Source organism: Vespa crabro, chromosome 5, assembly GCF_910589235.1.
Source record: "Vespa crabro chromosome 5, iyVesCrab1.2, whole genome shotgun sequence".
Lineage (NCBI taxonomy): Eukaryota > Metazoa > Arthropoda > Insecta > Hymenoptera > Vespidae > Vespa > Vespa crabro.
In genome coordinates this window covers 9,020,632-9,028,131 of record NC_060959.1, presented here as the reverse complement: position 1 = coordinate 9,028,131, position 7,500 = coordinate 9,020,632, and the positions used below count along the sequence as shown (strand labels likewise).

Sequence of the window (7,500 nt, the reverse complement as noted above, 5' to 3'; positions counted from 1 at the left end):
AGATTTTTTAGCAAACGTTTAATTCCATTCAAGAGCCTTCCAACTGTTCCAACCTGCGAGTGTCACAAAAGCAAGTAGGTAAGCAGGCAGTAAAGCAAGCAGGCAAGCAAGTAGACAGGCAAGCAAGCAAGCAAGCAAGCAAGCAAGCAAGCAAGCAAGCAAGCTAGCATGCAAGCAAGCAAGCACGCATGCATGCAAGTAAGCATGCAAGTAAGCAAGCAAGCTAACTAGTTAGCTAGCAAACAAGCAAGCAAGCAAGCAAGCAACGCTTTCTCTTTCCAACTCTCCCGTCCATTTCCCTTTGCTTTCACATCAGTGCCCAACTTTTTATATGTATGCGAATCGAAGTACAAAGAAGCAATAGTAGAAATAAGATAATTGCTATTACAATCGCAATTTCATTCGAGGACGGATGGAACAGCGGAGGATGGTGCTCGTGGTTCTGGTGTTGGTGAAAAAGGGAGAAGAGAAAGAGGGAGAAAGAGGTAGAGAGAGAGAGAGAGAGAGAGAGAGAGAGAGAGAATCGCCCGCGAAACTACAAAGTACGTTAATGTCGTGCTCACACTCCCATGCACACACAACACCGACAGAGTCGTATTCGAATGGCAGCACCCGTGCCAGCCGGTTTGTTGTCGAAGCTTCGGGGATTACACAAATGAGGTTGCTCGCTCGACGAGATATAGATAGAGATAGATAGATAGATAGATAGAGAGAGAGAGAGAGAGAGAGAAAGAGAGAAAGGGAATATACATTTTCGCTACAAAGCGGCTCACACCAAGTCACCTACGGAATTAATAAAAACAAAAAGAGAAAAGGGTGGAAGGAGAAAAAAAGAGAGAGATAAAAAATCAAGAGACAGAGAGAGAGAGAGAGAGAGAGAGAGAGAAAGAGATAGAGAGGGAGAGAGAAACAGGGAGGAGAAAAAAGAAGAGGATAAGAGAGAAAGAGAGAGAGAGAAAGGGGAGAAAAGAGATAGTAGGAGAAAGGAAGAAGAGAATAAGAGAGAGAGAGAGAGAAAGAGAGAGAAAGAGAGAGAAAACAAACGTGGAAACTTCAGTTTCCGCGATCGCTCGTCGACGACAATATTTTCTTTACCGAAAGCTTCACCTCGAGTACAATGGAATCCCATCGATTCCAAGCTTACGCCGGTTACAGAGTACCTACGTACGTACGTGCCAGAGCCATAGTTCTGGGCCCTTCGAGAACGTTTAACTTCCATAGATATCGTTTCCGCCGAGAAAAACCTTTCGATCGACGTCTTCTATCCAACTATGACCTATGTATATATATATATATATATATATACACGCACACCTAAAGATGTAGAGTACATTTTATTCTTGATGCATCGAATTAATCGAACTATTCACTATATATTAACAATAACGAACGATTCATAGAATAATATCTTAGGCATATTATATATATATATATATATATATATAGACCTGGACAGAGATTAGTTGAAACGTCTGATGGTTGTCCAAGGGGTCGCTTACCAAGTGTAAGAGGAAGTACAGAGATGGAAAGAGATAGATAGATAGAGAAAGAGAGAGAGAGAGAGAGAGAGAGAGAGAGAGAGAGAGAGAGAGAAAGGAAGCCGCCCTCGTACCGTCTTGGTTGTAGGGGGCTAGGGATAGTAATTGTATACGTACTGGGAGAATGGCAAGGTAAACAAAACTATGTAAGATTGCCCCATTAATATACATATCTCTTGGTTCAGTCGAGCTGCCTGTATGTGTACGTGTGTGTGTGTGTGTGTGTATGAGAGAGAGACAGTGAGAACGAGAGAAGGAGAGATAGAAAGAGAGAGAGAGAGAGAGAGAGAGAGAGAGAGAAAGAGAGAGAGAGAGAGAGAGCAAACCCCGAGGAAGCCCTCTCGTATCCCCCACCATCGTTTTCTCGCTCACAGTTGCAATAGAGGGTGAGTAGTCTTAGCCTTAGACTTCGAAGGGATAGGCTCGCTTCGTTCGAGAGAGAGCTAGGAGAGGGTATACAATGGATATTGAGACCATAATTTACGGCTGATTGTTAGCCACGCGATCTATGGATTCCTTCATATTCCCCTCTCCCCTCCTTCCCCGACCCCCTCCTCCCCCACACACATAGAAAGCACCTTCCGACGAGTTAAACCATCCTACCCACGAACGAATTTGTGTTAGCTCGACGATAAGCGAATGTGTACCGAACCATCCGAACCGGAATGCCGATGCATTAGAGAGAGAATTCATGTTTTCTATATAGTTAGATATATATTTTACAAGGGAGTACTCTATTGTCTCGTTAAATCGATCAATCGTAATTTCGATTTCGAGAAATTAAAACAAAAGAAAAATTTCTTTCGTATTCCACACGAGAAGAATGAAAGTGAAGGATCAATGGAAAATATAAGATTATTAGTCCTTCCTTTCCTCCTCTCCACCCTCCCCCCCCCCTCTCTCTTTCTCTCTCTCTCTCTCCCTCGGCCCATTTCCACACTCCCTACGGTAATTCTCGATCCATTATATTTGTCTTGGCAAGATTGCCATAGTTTCGTTGTTAGGCAAAGACGAAACAGCTTTCGCGGTAGGTCAATCTATTGAGAGGCCTCGTACGCTCGAGTACCTTTACAATAAGAACAGCGGTTATAAATTAATTACGGGGGTCAAATTCACAAACCAGACTACCATTCTACGTGGGTCGAAGGTTTTCGATGGTGGTAAGGTTGGTGGTGATAAGGGTGGTGATGGTAAGGGTGGTGGTTGGTGTTGGTAGTAGTCGTAGTAGCAGTAGGAGTATCTTGAACGGTTACGTTGCTAGCCGAGCAAAGAGGGTCCCGAGTAAGGAGAAGACGATGTTTGGACTACCTTACAAGGGGCGGTAGACCAGCCGACTACTAACCTGCCTGCCACTTACCGAAGGATAATAACGTAGTAATCCTGCCATGAGACACGGATGAAGTCCTTGATAACCCCATAAACCCAAGATATATCTTGCATATCAATATACCAAGGACAACTATGTCACCGCTAATATTTGTTGCTCTTCGCTATGATCCTTTTTAATTGAAAGTTTCCTCGTAGGAAAGATATCAAAATATAATAACGTATGTATGTACGAATCATCGTCATTGATTTCGATCCCCGATGATATTCCGATATTAAATATCTGACCATCGATACTCAAATACTTTTTTTTTTCTATGGCGCTTGTAACTAACGTAGAAGGGACGGACGCATAAATTCGAACTCAACAAAGTGAGACGATGAATTAAGCCAGTGACGGGCAACGCGCGTATCATGAATTCCAATTTCGCATCGATCTTCGATAATTTTCCCAAAACGTTCAAAAATCTCTACGAACTTCAATAAAGCCGTAGTAATTAATATGTGATTATACCGCGAATTCCTGCAAATTCATGTTACGTTGCATAGCGCGGCAGGAATGCAACCGACCTCAACAAGCCCAATACGAAGCGCGCCTGATGTCGATAGATGGATAAACGTTATTTCGTTCGTTTCGTTGTGTCGCGCTCTGAATACTTTTTCAATAAAAACAGTATATCCCATTCGTACTCGATAAAATACGAATAACGTTCTTCGAAAACGATAGGACATCAATCGTCGAAGAGACCATTTGATTGATATAATTTTTTCTATTTCTTTTTTTCTTTTCGTTTGTTCCGTTTCTTTGTTTTTTTTTTTTGTTTTTATTTTCTTTTCTTTTTTTTTCTTTTGTTCTTTTTTTGTTTTTGCGAAAAAATAAGTACCACATTTTTTCAATCTACAGATACGACTAACGTAAGATACAAATCTAAAAAAGATTTTAGAATAATTCAATATTGTATAAATAATATTCACACGCACATACACACACACACACATATGTCTCGGTTAAACATATATACAAATTTTTATATATATATATATATATATATATATATATATATATATATATATTAAATGTTTGATGTATGTTACGTTCTCTAATTAGAACATTTTTAATATTACATTCAAGAAATTGTATAAATTTTAAATACTTATCACGAGATCGAATATAATAAAATAACATTTCTAAAAACAAAAAGAGCCACGTTATCTCTTCTGTAATACCAATAAAATATATCAAAAATTTATTATCACGTAAATTATCTGTGAGGATTGATCGAAAGAAAAAAAAAAAAAAAAAATAAAGAGTTGATGAAAAGTTGAGAATGATGGAAGAAGAAAAAAAGAAAAGGAAAAAATATATTCAGGACAGTGTCAAAATTGAGACAACAAAGAGCAACGATTGTGTCCTATCGCATTTTCGTTAGAAGAGAAAACGGTACGTCCTTGAGAGCGGAGAGCGGACAGGTGGTGGTCGGAAGTAGACTTTAACAAATGGCCTTTGGTCGGCAGTATGGGACGCATCTAATACTGATGCGGTGGCAGAATGTATGCTTGCCATTTCTCATAGACCGTTTTCCCGACAAACAATATCTTAAACCGAGCATGTAAGAACCATCGTGCTTACTGTTACAAGGATTCTCAAGCGAGTCGATCAAAGTCAACAAGCGAAAGGGGACTCAAGGACTTACAGAGCCCTTACGTCCATTATCGTACTTTAATTCGTATCATTAATAACAGATACCATCACCTTTAGAACTAGATCAAATTCTCAAGAACTTCGTACTTCATAAGGCAAATATTTTATATGTGGATATGAACTTTCAAGGACAAACAACGATTTAATGAAAAACTTCAATCTTTCAAAATTCACATCAAAGAAAAATCGCTCGACCAATGAATAGAAAAATATTTATATCCATACAAATAGCCATCGAATTAAATTTTTACTTTCTCGTTATGAAGCAACGGATCAAGTAATGACAAAAAAAAAAATATATATATATATATATATAAAAGAGAAAAAGGATGAAAGCATAGGGAAAGTTCGATCGTTCCATTTTATACAGGAATTATATCTGACACGATCAGGATCTAGCACGTGAAGATGGTTAAGAGATTGCAATATGAGGTCGGACCCATGAAAACGGATTTATAGACAGCTGTTTGTATGCCACAAGCTGTCAAACGATCATTCCTACCTAGTCCTCCTACCTCCAGTCCCACCCCCAACTTCTCGGCAGTTTGGGATTTACTGAGACATCGGGCGTAAACTGCCCTCGGGGACCTTGTTAGTTCAATTCGCTTCAACGCCTCTTTCTCTCTCTCTCTTTCTCTCTCTCTCTCTCTCTCTCTCTCTCTCTCTCTCTCTCTCGCTGTCTCTTCGAATAAAGAAAAAAAAAACAAAAAAAAAAACAAAAAAAATAACAAAAGAAAAGAAAAAGAAGAAAAAAAAAAGAAAAGTAAAAACAATTCCTGCTAGGCCACGCAACTCGGACATTTCTCCGATGCTCTTTCATCCTGAGGCAATGCTTTCATTGCCATTGCCATTTATTATATAGTTCCAGAAAAGAGGATTATCGCAATATAAGCGAGGAAAAAACATTGCAACGCGAGACAACCGTTTCGTAGATATATACATACATAACAGATATATACGTATGTACGTAGTTAGGTGGTACATATATACGTTATTATACGGTTTCTCGTTAGCAATGATAAATCGTCGTGCATTTACGTTTACAAAGTATGTATATATATATATATATATATATGTATGTATATATGTATGTATGTATGTATGCACTATTTTACCTAATATAACCCGTTGTGTCCGCTACGCAAAATGCAGACAATAAAAATTGTATACTTCATCAACTGTGGCGCTTCAAATACCGGATATTCAGTTACCTCCTCGAGTCCACTTCCATAATACCATTAACGTATCCAAGATTCGTCCTTTCGATGGATTATCCCAACTGTATCTCTAGAGACTATTTAAATCTCTTTTCTCCATCTCTTTCTCTATTTATCTATCTGTCTCTCTCTCTGTCTCTCTCTCTCTCTCTCTTTCTCTCTCTCTCTCTCTCTCTCTCTCTCTGTCTGTCTGTCTCTATCTTTATCGTTACTGATTCACTTGCAAAGATAAATTCGATCACTTTACAAACGCATGAATTCTTCTTTTACTCGTGTCAATAGTACTGGTATTTTTATATAAAGAGAAACGTAATTTTAATCGTTTCTTGCTTGACGAGAAAGCGAGAGCTAATTCGAGCGTCATCGATATCAATCAGGATCGTCGAATCAAATGAGGATAGCTATCGGACTTTGTTCGGTCGGGGTAGTTCGGTGAAACTGTAGGGTGGGTGTAGAAAATGTAGAGAACAAAGGGGGGGGGGGGAGGTTACGTATGAGAGAAAAAGTATATATACGTGTGTGTGTGAAAGAGAGAGAGAGAGAGAGAGGGATGAATTGAGTGAAGGGTAGGAAACGAAACGAAAGCACCTAGCCAAAGTATTGTCAAGGTATTGTCCATCCTCGGTTTCGAAATAATCGTTGAGCGAAACTAATGGGGTATAAAGTCCAGATACCAAAACAACTCATCCGTGTCCAACACGTGGTCAATTCGATTTCTCTCTCTCTCTCTCTCTCTCTCTCTCTCTCTCTCTCTCTCTCTCTCTCTCTCTGTTTCTCTCCTTCTTTCATTTCTTCTCTGTTCATTTACACGTCAAAAAATTACTCGAAAAAACTTTTTCCAAGTCTATTGTTTCCCAACACCAACGTCACCAAACGACGAGATAAAAATAACCCTTGATATTTCGAAGAAGATAAAAAAAGCAAATTCGCGTCGATTTGGAAGAATTTTATTTAAAAAAAAAAAAAAAAAAAAAAAAAAAGAAAAAAAAAAGAAAAAAAATGGAAAAGAAAAAGAGAAAAGAAAAAGTCGAAGAAGAAGAAGATGAGGAAGGAGGAAAAAAATATTGAAAATTTTGAAGATACTCTTCGACGTTGTCGTGCGATTTAAAAACGATTTAATGAAGGAAGAAAATTAACGTATAATATAAAAATATATATTATAGTATCGAAATTAGTGTCATGCAATAAAAAAAGTTAAAAGTAGCTTCGAATGTTAAGCATAGTAAGCAAGAAGGAAGAACGAAAGAGACAGAGAGAGGGAGGGAGGGAGGGAGAGAGAGAGAGAGAGGGAGAAAGAGACAGAGACAGAAAAAGAGGGATGCATTATTGATCACGGAATAGCCAAGAATGACACGTTTACATTTTTAAACGACCAGTATTTTAGTCTAGCTATGTCGCGTATCGACATGAGCCACAGTTATAATACCTGAAGTAAATCACATATTTGCATAATTTCTATGTACGATAGTATGTAATATGTATAATCGTTACGACGGACATCGCAATACTGTATAAAAATTATACAAAGTATAAAGGACACTATACGTCATTTTTTGTTTTAAATTTCTGACAGTGTGTACGTATATATACACATATGTATATATTCCATGGACAAATAATTTGAAAATAACATTTTTTTATTTTTTTTTTTTTTTTTCCATTAGATCAATTTCTTACGAGTCGACAGGAAAACGAGACAAATTTGACCTTTTTCTTT

General features: G+C 38.1%; 1 protein-coding gene across 17 annotated transcripts in view; it reads left to right on the top strand.

The window, feature by feature from the left end:
* Positions 1-7,500, top strand: part of LOC124424309 (forkhead box protein P1) — a 292,117-nt gene that overhangs the window by 54,615 nt on the left and 230,002 nt on the right. The gene's annotated exons all lie outside the window — the stretch shown is intronic.